The sequence below is a fragment of the Podarcis cretensis genome, assembly GCF_951804945.1.
Source record: "Podarcis cretensis genome assembly, chromosome: 4".
NCBI lineage: Eukaryota > Metazoa > Chordata > Lepidosauria > Squamata > Lacertidae > Podarcis > Podarcis cretensis.
This window is the reverse complement of record NC_137173.1, coordinates 104116212-104130436: the sequence shown is the minus strand read 5'-3', so window position 1 is coordinate 104130436 and position 14225 is coordinate 104116212. Positions and strand designations below refer to the sequence as shown.

Genomic DNA, 14225 nt, shown 5'->3' with positions numbered 1-14225 from the left:
GAGAGGAGAGGGGGGAGGCAGTGAAGAGCTTGGAGCCTATCCTATTCTCCCCACATTATGACCACACTGCACCAAGCTCCCCACTAACTTACCAACTCCTGATAACCATTAGAAATCAAGGAGAGTCTCACTCATGCTCCCTTGCCAGCCACTACTACCTACAATTGATTTATTAAATGTTACCACCCTTCATCCAAAGATCACAGGGCAGTTCATGACAAGTACGGAGCAAAAGTACTGTCTCATAATAATGTATGCCGATTTTTTTTTTGTCCAATGTACCTATGTATCTTTTCCTATTATGCATGGCATTTGTGTGCCAAGACCCCATGATCCTGCAGTTCAAAACAACAGTATATGGCATGATGGGTTTGAATAGGCCAAAACCTGTATTGGTTACAGATGTGGTTGGGCATAGGCATTGGGTGAAGCCAGATAATACCATTCTAGCCATTCTGCTGGGAGTGCATCTAAGGGCAAACCACCGCTGGGATGGGGCTATGACTGGCGAAGAGAGGCAGAAGGAGTGACCGCCAAGCCAGGCCACAATTTATCCTGCCCGGGAGCAGGCCCAGCCAGCAATGATTGGCCAGACGGGTCCGCCTTCAGGGGAGGCCTGCCCAAAGCCTGCTGGACTGGCCAATCACTGTCAGGTAGTCAGCCACATCCCAGCTCCTTGCTGCAAAATCACCCACTGATTAAGGTAAGCAGACTTTTTGAGGCCTTTACTCTGAAAGACTGCCTAAAACACTTTAAATAAATAAATGGGGAGATTTGATTCAATTGATCCTTCTGGAATCCTGTGTAACAGAAGAATTCAACACCAAACTCATTTCTTATCTCACTCCATTCTTCTTCTTCTTCTTCTTCTTCTTCTTCTTCTTCTTCTTCTTCTTCTTCTTCTTCTCCTCCTCCTCCTCCTCCTCCTCCTTCTCCTCCTCCTCCTCCTCCTATCTCTCTCTCTCACACCCACACCCTCATACACACCCCCATCCACAACAGTAGCAGTAGCAGCAGTTCCAGTGGTGTAACCCACCTTATGTTGGGGTGTAACCTAATTGTGCATCATGAGCCATCATGAAGACAGGCATATTAGGACAATTCAACAGAATCAAGGTTCTGTGGATGCTTATCCTAAGTGGAAGACATCAGTCGTGTCAAGCAAGCTCCCCTGAATAGCTGCCTGGCCACAGTCTTTGGCTTTTCCTAAAATGGGCATCTGCAGGAAAGACTCAGAATCCCCTTCAGCGCACTGGGGATTTGTGACACACATAAAACAAATACAATGAAGAAACTGCATATTCACATTATTACAATATTGCTTCATGAAATTTATAAAAACATTGAGGCAAGCAACTTGAAGGAAGTCTACATTTTTACATATTGTTCACAAAGGTATCACTATATAAAGAGTTTATGTTTTCTGCTATCTCCCTATGGAGAGTTTTCAGTCCCTCAAGAATAAGTCCTAGCAACAATTCTGCTTGCTCTTCCTAGGAGAACAGTCTTGTAATTCAAAGGAAATTCTTAACTAGCTCTGAAACCTCTATATTATTACTGTATCACCTGTTTTAACCTATATTTCTATTGTTTCTCAGAGATATTTTCTTTAAAAAAATTAAGTACAATATATCAATTGAAAAGAAATACTATTCCTCCTTCACCAAATATATTTTTGCTATTACAGTATCAGTCCTGTATGCACCAAACTATTTTTCAGCTGTTTGATATATAGAGCACCATAGAGCTATGTTAGGAAGGTGTGACAGGATTATTCTACTTTTTATATTGTTTTAGTTTTAAAAATAAAGTCAAAATATAAACAAAATCAAACATACTGATACAAAAGTGGGGGGTGAAAGCAAGGAAAGAATGGGAGGGGAGGGAAGATAACACCCTACATTAACACATGTGATGCATCTTTTATAATCACAATCCAAAGCATTTATCCTAATCGTATAAAATACATTCTCTCCACAAACTCAATTGAACCATTGGGGGTCTATGTTGCAGCGCCGTGTATCAAAAATTTAGACCAAATAGCATCAAAATGATCTGATTTAGACTCTTCCCTGCTTACTTTTCTTTGATCCTCAGAGCTACATCCCATACTCTACCAAATCAATGATCAAGCAAGGGAGGTGAGCAAGTTTTCCACTGACTGACTATTGACATTCTTCCCACTGCTAGTAATAGAAAGACCAGTATCTTATGAGATACTCTGGGATTTGTACTGCTTTCTATTGGAAGCAAGTTCAATACTGGATCTGGTATTAATGATTGATCTATGAGAGATAAGGGTAAAAACCTTTACCCAAAAATTATTTAAAATTTCACATTCCCAACACACATGTGTATAAGTTCCAATAGTATTACAACCTTGCCAACATAGTGAAGAGATATTTGTATTGATTTTGGAAAGGCGTGCCAGAGTACAATATCACCTAAGTACTGCTTTTAGAGCAGATTATTGAATCCTAAAAGATAACAGTTTTTAATGGAACATTTACCCAAATTTGACCTCATTTATGTTCACCAATCTGACATTTAAGGTCACCATTCCAGGATATCATAAGACCCTGGAAGGGGCCCATTGCCTGATTTGTAAATATTGTAATTTGTAAATATTGGATACCAAGCCTTTAGAATTCAGAGTAGTTAGAGAACGTAAACCAGTGGTTCCCAATTATGGTCTGTTTTAACACTGTGCAATTTTTCAATATATTGGCCAAAATCAGTTTTAAAATGCGTAATAATGATTTTGACCCGGAAATGTGCAGCGATTTATTGCTCCTCACTGCTGATCTGAGCCGCCTTCCCTTACACTGAGAGAAACCAAGGCAACCGAAAAAGCTGCAGCCTTCCCCTCATGCTGATGGAGAACAGTGCAGCTGATCACCCTTCACTTCAAGGCACTGTGGTACTACCTTCCCATGACATTTAGGCGGAGGCAGCTTTTCTCAGTCAGCAGGAAACCAGCAGCAGCCATAGTGGACACGCACCTTTGCTGGCTGCCACTGCTAGTTGCTCCGCTGACAGTGGCTTGACGCCCCTCCCCTCCCCCTCAAACTCCACTTCCTTTCCTCCCCTCCCAATCTCTGCAGCTGCTCTTTCCCTCATCTCCACGTCTGATCTGCATGCACCCACCCGCCTGATCTCTGTGACCCAAGATGACCCTTGTGTCCCTTGCAACGCTAAGATTCTATGATTTTACTCTACTTAAGTCTCTTGGAAGCATCATGGATTTCCTCCTCAGAGACAGAAGTGTTCAAAAAGCTCTTCAGTTGAAGAAATCAGTCCGTAGTATCTAGCAAACTTCCCTGAATGGCTGCCTGCCCATGACTATTGGCTTTTTACTGAAAGGGGCACTTGCAGGAAAGGCTAAGAATCCACTTCAGAGCACTGGGAATTTGTGGTTGATATGTGAATAATTCAATATGGAATAGGTTTACTGAAGGTAGAAAATCTGAGAGCAACTCTTAGGAATAGTTAACAGTTAACATGCAGGCATTATGGTTTGGCATTATGTCTGCACCTAATAAACCTCCCCAATCAAATATTCTACCCACAAAAACGTGAGTTTGATGGTCAACAGCATTTTCCAGAACATTCCTTCTTAAATTTTAGACTTGTACACATTTTCTACACAAAACTCAGGCCCAGCTACATCTCAGCCTAAAATTTTTAGCATAAAGAAGCATTTTGATCAACATGTTTTCTAATCATCATATAACTTTGCCTTTGAGGAGTAATGCCATTTCCTTTCCATGTCAATTCTCTGCACCACTGCTCTGCCACAATCCATGGTGCCCACTAGAGCAAAACTCAGATGTAGCTATCAAATCAATTATAACAGCTTGCCGCTGTCTTATACCGACAAGAGATGATTGATAACAAAACCTGCCTACTTTCAGTTCTCAAGTGACAGCAGCAAAACAGCCCCTGACTGCTTTTACTGGTATTTGTCATAAATCAATAGCAATTTCATCACTCAAAAAGGTGCTGTCAACTCTGTTCAGTCCATCAGATTTCATTTTAGTCTCCATTTTAGCTAAAACTATTCAACAGCATTAATGCATAGACTTCAATTCTTAAGGTATGATAAAGAATGCAAGTACAACAATTCAGAATTAAGACACATTTTTTCTACATTTATAGGGGAAAAAATAATTAAAGCTTGATTTCTGTTGAAATTATGTACAATGCTTAGTATTTATGCAGTACTTTTTTGAAGTGCTTAAAGCAAAACACACATATTATCTTAGTTTACAGCAGCCCAGTAACGTTTGGGCAGGGAGAGTTCATGGCTGATCTGAGACGTGTACTGTAGATTTTTTAAGAGTACTGTGTCTCTAAAATAACTACACTACATACCAGCACCTCCACTTTGCATGAGATTGTCTTATGGGTATGCAGACAGGATAATGAAAGTTTTCATCTATGAAATGCCCTTTTCATGTAAGTCCAACATAAAATGTTTAGATAAGACAAGTTGCATCTTCCATTCAAGAATGACCAATGGGCAGGAGTGTTATTACACCCCTATAAAAAGTTCAATGAACTAATTTGACCTTCTGAAAAAATAATTGCACATAATATTAAAATGAATAGCTTCATTTTATGCAGTATTAACTGGCTAGTAGAAGATTTACTTCAAGCACATGTATTCCAGCAAAACCCATACAAGGGCTTTTCACAACATGGAACAAAACAGAAATGTTAAGCAACAGCTACAATAGACAAACTTGTAGCCTTGTTACAAATCTGGAATAAGTGTATTTCAAAGGAAACCACATTACATCTGAAGTTGAGACACATACTTCCAAAGCAGAAATTATAATTATCCATTTAAAAAACCATTAACATTAATTGATAATTTGTTTAAAACCACCTTTTATGTAGTTTTACATGGGTATAACCAGCTCCTGCCTAGCTTTGCTGCTTTAAAGGGAGCCGCGGAGGAGGGAAGGAAGCGGAGCCCTCATCCGTGGCTCGCTTTAAAGCAGCAAAGCGGGACAGGAGCCACTTACACCCGTGTAAAGCAAGCACAGCGGGAGCCGTGTAATCCCTCCACCCCCGCGCTCGGCCGCCCCATTGGCAGCAAAAAATATGGTACTTTCTTTAAATAATTGATACAATGCTTTCCCAAGCTAGGGCTCACCTGCGCTTCCATTTGTCCTGCTGCTTTCCCCGGGAAAACCCCTAGTTTAGGACTGTGAACAGCAATCAGGTTTTCCAGGATTTGCTGTTTGTTCTGATTTCTCACTAATGAGTGAGTTTTCCTGGGTAAAGTGGCAGGGCAAACACAAAATTGCTTGGACAAGTGGAAAATGACCCGGTTTCTAGACACAGGACAAGTGGGACAAGCCCTTAATTACTCAAAGTATAGCAAACAAAAGAAATAAAGGCAAGAAATGAATATTTCAGGAAACACATAATAGCACTGAACCACTTAATTCAGATAGCTAGATAAGCTATCTATCCCCAAAGAATAAAGTCCTACCAAATTCAATAGGCTTAGGCATTGTAGTGAAACCAGAGTAAAAGTGAATTGTTCTTTCCCACATAAAATACATAATTACATAAAATAATATCAACTTATATTACACAGTTAAAATCAGCAAACATTTAAGAACAAGAATATATAACTAAATTAAATGTTTGGGTAGGCCTGCAGGAACAAAAACTTTTTAGGAAAAGTCTTAACATAGTTTGATGAGGGTGCCTACCTAATGTTAACAGACAGGGTGTTCCAAAACATAGGTGCTGCTTCCCTACAAGACTGTCTCCTCACAGATGAAGGAAAATTTATAGCACTTGTATAAGTTCCTCAGGCCAAGGAGACAAGTAGGCATGTATGTGGCAAGGTGAGCCTTCAAGTAAACTGGTAAATACACCCTGAAGCTAATATCTGAATATGAAAGACGAGAACTATTCTGTCATATCATTAACATGAGTCACGTTGACTTATATCAGAATTTTGCCATAAAAGATGATTAATTGGTTTCTCATATATCCATAAATCATAAATACTTTGCAAGTATCTAGTTGCTGCAATCTACCTATTTGTTTTTTAGATTGCCCATAAAAATACATTGTACACACAGTATTTCAAAAGAATGACAATGATTGCTGAGGCACTTCCTTCAGGTTGTTCATACTGTGTTTGAATGGAAAATGGTGATAAATAATCTACACCTCTTTATGAATGGAATGGCATAAGAGAACTGACATTTTCACACTGTGAACTTGGCATGCTCTCTAAATTAATAGTTGTATGTTACCAAGGAAATTTGTTCTGGATCCTCTGCTTTTCCATTTTATTTCAGTAGATCTTAAAAAATAAAGTTGGTCATCTCTAGGTTGCCCAGTATGGAAGCATGCAGAGCGTAAGTAATTTATGAAGTTTGTGAATAACTATGAAATGACCTATCAAGCTGATACATCTTTTTGTACTTTCTTCTCCTTTTAAATGCAAAGACTTGTCCATTTCTGTGACTGCTTCATTCATTCTTGGTGTGTAGAATCACACCAAGATAAAGCAGGGCTTGAGAGCAGTACATGTGAAAAGGATCTAGGAGTCTTGGTTGACCACAAACTTGACATGAGCCAACAGTGTGACGCGGCAGCTTAAAAAGCCAATGCAATTCTGGGCTGCATCAATAGGAGTATTGCATCTAGATCAAGGGAAGTAATAGTGCCACTGTATTCTGCTCTGGTCAGACCTCACCTGGAGTACTGTGTCCAGTTCTGGGCACCACAGTTCAAGAAGGACACTGACAAACTGGAACGTGTCCAGAGGAGGGCAACCAAAATGGTCAAAGGCCTGGAAACGATGCCTTATGAAGAACGGCTAAGGGAGCTGGGCATGTTTAGCCTGGAGAAGAGGAGGTTAAGGGGTGATATGATAGCCATGTTCAAATATATAAAAGGATGTCACATAGAGGAGGGAGAAAGGTTGTTTTCTGCTGCTCCAGAGAAGCGGACACGGAGCAATGGTTCCAAACTACAAGAGAAAAGATTCCACCTAAACATTAGGAAGAACTTCCTGACAGTAAGAGCTGTTCGACAGTGGAATTTGCTGCCAAGGAGTGTGGTGGAGTCTCCTTCTTTGGAGGTCTTTAAGCAGAGGCTTGACAACCATATGTCAGGAGTGCTCTGATGGTGTTTCCTGCTTGGCAGGGGGTTGGACTCGATGGCCCTTGTGGTCTCTTCCAACTCTATGATTCTATGATTCTAAAGCAGCTTTCATGCCACTGTGAGTACTCTTGAAGGGAGGTCTGTGTGAATTATTTCCAGGCCAGACATTATCCATGTTACCATCAACCACACACAGAACCCCATAAAATCAGCAAAGGTTATTCAAGTGAATGTTACTAACATTATAAGGACTATCATGTTAATACACTTTCCTCACAGTATTGTGCAGTGTTGCAACCTTAAAAGGCTGTGGCAATGTATAGCTTCTCTCCCCTATCCCCATTCCTACATCTATGTCATTTGTCACTAGTAAAAGCTTTAAGCATGCAAAGCACTTAAATTTATGAGATTTTCATGCTTGCCTATATGATGAAAGAAGAATGTCATAGCAGTTTATATTTCCTACATAGCAACCTTAGAAGATTTTGTTAAAAAGTTATCACCTGCACTTTAACATTTCTTATGAAAGAAAAGCAGTTAAGATGTTACAGATTTGTTAGGCATTCTCTTCTGTGTACTATTAAGAGCAACATTTCATTGATTTATCCAGTAGAAGCCTACATCATTGTACAGAGATGGAGAACCTTATCTCATTCTATTAAAACTGACTAATGTAACATGAACTTAGGATATATTTTTAAAATAATGTTAATTTGGATGTCATATTATTTTTCTCATACTGTATAGCTCATGCTTAAATAAACTTATTAATGATACTCTGTAGGGGCTGGATGGAAGAAAGAAGAGAGAAAAATTCAGGAGCATATTGTATTTTGTTAGTATCTGCACTGATCAGTGCTGCTCCTTTGCCCTACCCCACTGTTTAATGCCAGTAGTAATGTAAGAACATGAGCTTGCTAGTTCAGGCCAGTGGCACTCGTCTTCAGAAGCATGTTGCCTCCAACTGGAGCAGTAGAACATATCCAAATGGGTTACTTAGTAGCCATTTACAGCTTTATCCAGGATCCTCCCCCCCATGATCCCTTTCCATTAAAATCTAGTGATTTTTCAGTTTTTGTTTCATTAGGCCTAAAGCCTTGTCTCATGTCACCAGTGTTTGTCTCAGTTCCTTAGATTCGCTTCCACCAAAGGTCAGTTCAAGCATTGAGAATCATATTGGACTCACTACTGTCCGTGGAGGCACAGGTCAATTCTGTGTCCAGGACAGTTGTCTACCAGCTCCATTTGGTACAATGGCTGAGACCCTACCTGTCTGTGCACTGTCTCGCCAGAGTGCTGCATGCTCTGACTATCTCCTGCTTGGACTACTGCAATGCGTTCTATGTGGGGCTACCTTTGAAGGCGACTCAGAAACTACAGAATGTGGCTGCCAGATTGGTGATTGGGAGTGGCCGCCAGGACCATATAACACCTGCATAACAATGCAGACCCTATAAGATCTACGTCGGCTCCCAGTACATTTTTGAGCACAATTCAAAGTGTTGGTGCTGACTTTTAAAGTTGTTTATTTGACTATTTGTATCTGCTGAGCTATCCAGTTTTTGAAAAAAGCAAACACTTATGGAAAAGTACACAGCATCTAGATTTTTTAATTATTCTGTACTGACTTTTTTTTACAGAAAAAAGCAAATAATTAGGGTTTTTAAAAATTCCTTTCTTTATAGACAACACATTGCTTTTATTCAAATTTGTTTGAAGGTAAATATATTTTCTATTAAACTTGTACACCTTTAAACATACAGAATTCTGCATTGCAATGTAGCAATGTGGAATAAAAAAATGAATAAATTTCAACTAAAGTGATCTTTTTCTCTATTGTGATTTGCAGCATATTGATTAGAACAGGCCAGCCGAAAAAGCAGCAGGAGTACAGGTGAATGTCCCTGGGCATGTAAAGTGTTCATCACTGAAAAGGCTCTCATAAATATTAGATAACTACAAGAATAAAACAGTTCTGAGAACTAGAAGCTAATGAAAGCCTCAGTCTGGATGAGACATGTTGTTCCTTTGGGGAATCTTGTGGTACCTGGGCCTGGTATTAAGCAACACGTCTCTGAATGGGAGTGTGCTCATATTCCCATGTGACCATTGTGGGTGTGGTGCGTCAACAGCAACAAGAGGACTGGGAAGAAGAAATTTTAATGCAACTGCTCTCCTAGCAACTCCCAGTCTCCCCCAACAGCCACTGGTGTAATCTTTCTAAGGCGACTTAACAGACTCAAGCAACAACCTGTTCCAAAACTTTAAAATCCTCTTTTAAGGAAGTTATCGAACTATATTGAAAACTTTAGAATTAAGATGCTACTTTCCAGATGTTTATAGTGGTACCTTGGTTTACGAACTTAATCCGTTCCAGAAGTCTGTTCTTAAAGCAAAGCATTCTTAAACCAAGGCATGCTTTCCCATAGCAGCAGGGGACTCAATTTACAAATGAAACACACTCAACAGGAAGCAGAACACGTTCTGCTTTCAAGGCAAAGTTCACAAACCAAAGCACCTACTTCCGGGTTTGCAGCATTTTTAATCCAAGTTGTTCTTAAACCAAGGTACTACTGTACGTTGTTGCTCAATTTTACCACGTAAACTGCTTCGAAAACTTAGTTTTAAGGCATTATATAAATAATTGTAAAGTACTTTTTAAAAGTACATTTTGAGAAAAGGCATTTTCTCCATGCCGCAAATATGTGAAGATATATTTTGAGGCAAGGCTGGCACCAATCAGAGTTTGGGGGCTTAGGTAATGAGCTTCTAATGCTGCCCCCCCCCCAACATAGACACAGACCCAATGTAGCTGTGTTCCCGCCCTGTGATTGGCGGCTGCTTCTACAACGACAACAGTAGCAGCACCATTTACAACCCTCCTCATCAGACCTCCAGGCAGTGTTTTAGTGTTGGGCGGTGGCAGTGCCATTTTTGAAAGGAAGCCAAGCTTAGCTCGCACTACTCATCCATGGTAAAAGGTAAAGGTAAAGGTACCCCTGCCCGTACGGGCCAGTCTTGACAGACTCTGGGGTTGTGCGCCCATCTCACTTAAGAGGCCAGGGGCCAGCGCTGTCCGGAGACACTTCCGGGTCACGTGGCCAGCGTGACATCGCTGCTCTGGCGAGCCAGAGTCGCACACGGAAACGCCGTTTACCTTCCCGCCGGTAAGCGGTCCCTATTTATCTACTTGCACCCGGAGGTGCTTTCGAACTGCTAGGTTGGCAGGCGCTGGGACTGAGCAGCGGGAGCGCACCCCGCCGCAGGGATTCGAACCGCCGACCTTTCGATCGGCAAGTCCTAGGCGCTGAGGCTTTAACCCACAGCGCCACCTGCGTCCCTACTCATCCATGGTAGCCACTTTAATTTACCACAAAAGCAATGTCCTAGCCTGGATTTCATAGATTTATGGACTGCGGCATTATATTTTGGATAGAGTAAGAGGGGCAGCCATTGCAGATGGGAACCAAGAGATAATGATAAGAGTCTCAAAACTTGCTATATGATGCCTTTCATAATGCAGCCTATGTAATCCATTCTATTTTTCATTTATATTTTTAGTGGAAGAAATATAAAACCATGTAAAAGAACCTGAAGCATTTTGCCTATTTATGCAACCATACGCAGGTGTTCTTCCCATCTACTACAAATGCTGTATGAGGTTAAGTAGCCAGAATAGCTGATGCTTTTTACAGTTATATCAGACGTTACTAAAATCCCCAAGGATCCTTGCAAAGGTATAGCAGCTGACATTCCCCATCAAACCTGCAGAAAAGCTGTGCTCTCATGGCTTGCCCTTGATAAGTCAAATTTACCATAGATGAGAAGAGGCCATGAACTCATAGAAATGTGTATTTCCTTACCTGTAAGATTTGCCAAATGTTACATAATGAATGCAGGTTTCACAGAAGGAAAAACTCTTAAATAAGCCAAGACTTGCCTTCAATAAGGGGGGGTTGGGGGTTGGAATCACTCCAACCTTTACCTCCTAAGAAAGATCTATAATCTTCTGCCACAAGTCATTTAGATAGTAAATGCCAGAGGCAGGGACCTTGCTGAAATATCTGTGACATAACTTCAATGGGATAACTAGCTGCAGTTTATCTTGATAAATTCTCTTTACATTCCCACTTCATAATATGCTGATCATTTTATAATGAAGTAAGGAATCGTTTAGGACATAAATCAAGAAAAGGACAAATGTTATTCAAAAGCTATTCATGATGACTAAATTGTGACATACTCAAGTTGAGGACTGTCAGGTGCAGTACAGACAAAAAGGAAATTAATACTACTATTTAAAGTAGCTAGAGTGTACTAGGGGCTGCACAGAACTCAGAAGCTACATGGTCTCGGTCTAGAGAGCTTTAAAATGCAAATGTATACAGGGTAGGAGAAGTGAATGAAAAGTGCAAGATTGCAGTGGAAACTGAGTTCAAGGATGGGATACCTTAAGAAAAGCACTGTTAAAGCAGTGGCTTTTGAAGTGGGACGTGGAAGAGATGGAGGAAGGTGACAAAAATAGAGTGGGGGTTATTTCGGATACTGTGGGGATTGTAAAGGCCACCAATGACACCTGAAAGATTCAGATGTGTTTCCACGCCCCATCTGTTCTTGAGTGTGGGGCCCTTTTGGAGTAGAACAGAATAAAGTGAGAAGAATGTTGCATAAAGGGAGAAAAATTAAGAGAACATCTGTTAACATATATAAGTGCTTTAGGTGCTTTTACAGGGCTCTTTGAATCCATAGGAAGCTTGACATGAAATGGAAGTGCAAGAAGATGATTTGGGAAGAGGAAGAGAGCATTATGAAGACCTCATCAAAATGTCTTTTGGCTGAGATCATCTTTTGAAATAGTAATGCAATTTCATTTTAAGCAGCTGTGTACATAATAAATCCCAAGTATAAAGGGATAGAAGCCATTTGCTGTATTTGAAATAAATTCAACATATACACACAGAATAAAGGTCATATTACTATCAGAATCAGAGAACCATCTAATTTTTATTCAAACTCTGTAAATCCACAGTAAACTGTAAGTTTCATATAGTATCTGAACATTTTCATCAGTTATCACATGATCATTATAGTGCTACTAACTTTAATCAAAATAAGTCCATATGAGTTAATATTCCAAGCTATTCAAAATGTTACATCTGCTAACTATTAGAAACACACTCAAGAGTTCTTTGTGTTTCCTTGCTATAAAAGAACTTGGGAACCTGAGGAATCATTTTTCAATGCTGAAGGCAGAATATCTTCACATATTCAGAAACATTACATGGCATTTTTCCTGGGACTATACCATTGCAGAACAAAAGGTAGGGGATTAGGTTAGACACTTGCCCACAAGCACCATATGTTTGCAGAAAGCTAGAATGTTAGGGACATAAGCTGGGATGCGACTTTTCTCTGTGATGTACAAGCATTCCACCAGCAATGAGTTTTTTACTTGTTGGGCCACCTCTTAGGATGTTTCCATATGTATAGGTCAGATACAGGCCTACTGTAGGTGATGTGCTCTGATCATTTAGTATTCTTTTAGTTACATACTGTATTTTTCTGTGTATAAGACGCCCCCTATTTTTGGGGACTCCAAATTAAGAAAACACCACTCAGCACTACCTAAGTATAAGATGAGCCCCAATTTTAAACCTAATTTTTTGGTAAAAAACAAACCCTAGTCTTATACACGGAAAAATATGGTATGTCTTTGTAATAGAAGGTTCTCTTGCTCCAGTAATGTACAACCAGTTGTACAATAAAACAGGCATGGTGAGAAAAAGAAAAAAGGGTGGACAACCAGAGCACATATTTTTCTGTACACAAATAATTGATTCCTCTATGTAGATTGCACAGTCTGGAATTCTCTACATATGCTATGTATTCAAGAAAAGTTACAACTTAGCAACTATAATTAGTACCAGTACCAGACATGCATTTTTTAAAGTATTTGGCCACATCTTCTTATTGGCTCTTGAACACCAATATATACTTCAATAATATTACTCTTTACTCATCTTGAAGCTATGTACTACAGAGTCCTCTTGCATATTATTATTATTATTATTATTATTATTATTATTATTAAACAATTCCACTGACATGCTATTAAGGGTATAGAAAGAACACTGAGTAATTTTCAATTTAGATGTGCAGTTGTAGATGGTGATTAACTGCAACCCAACTTTCTGAATGAGTAAATAATGAAGCCTCTTAAGATTCCTTAGTATAAAAGTACGGCTGAGAGCCAGTGGTCTAACTGGCATCTATGGTACAACAACAATATCCTCATGAAATATGACATAATCAAGTACTACTCTGTGAAACAACTTGTTCCCTAGTGTCAAACTCCAGTGCTATGTTCAGGCCTATCTAAACTATTTTAAAGGCAATACACACACTGTGTCAAAGTAACCATCATATAATAACATGCCCAAACCACCTCGCCTGGGGCTGATCAGGATATCATGGCTACCAATAATCCCAACATATCATCAGTATACCACTTGGTTCTCTCAGCTGAACAGGAGAAGAGTGATTTGAAAGTAGGTGGTTTGACACCTGCTCTTTTGTCATGGTCGAATCACTTCCCCTTTACAGGCTGGGGGCGGGGCAGTGCTACTGGAATAGTCCTCCTCCATTAAGCTGATAAAATCATAAGGGTTCCTGGCAATTTTCCTGCTGGTATGGTTGCTGCTCCTGTGGAAGCCCTAGTTCCTCTCTGGAATCGAGAAAGGACTTTGTGGGGGTTAACAAGTGCCCCTTCTGCTGATTAGAGCCCATGCAGCTCCTTGATCCATACCTGAGCTAAGGGCAATGAAGAGGGAAGATGGTTGGAGCATAGGTGGAGAAAAACTGTCTGCTGTGCAGTGACACAGAGATGGGTATTCCCTGATATGGCATGCCACCTGTAGATTTCCCTCCTCTGGAATATGGCTGTGTAGTAAAGTTAGTCTTATTTAGAAAATTATTCTTTGGTCAAGTAAGAGGAGTGAAGCCTTGTGGGAGTTTCATCGGCCACAAGGACCCTGGGAAAGAGGTTGTGTATCTTTAAAACCCAGACTAGCTGGCTCCGTGGCGTG

At 40.1% G+C, this 14225-nt stretch overlaps 1 protein-coding gene and 1 long non-coding RNA gene across 2 annotated transcripts in view; one reads left to right on the top strand and one right to left on the bottom strand.

The window, feature by feature from the left end:
- The window catches only part of DIAPH3 (diaphanous related formin 3), a 126228-nt gene that overhangs the window by 37856 nt on the left and 74147 nt on the right, over window positions 1–14225 (bottom strand). The gene's annotated exons all lie outside the window — the stretch shown is intronic.
- On the top strand, window positions 6357–12101 carry LOC307214469. Its single transcript, XR_013838126.1, has 3 exons — window positions 6357–6389; window positions 8990–9034; window positions 10702–12101. It is a non-coding gene; the product is annotated as an uncharacterized lncRNA (long non-coding RNA).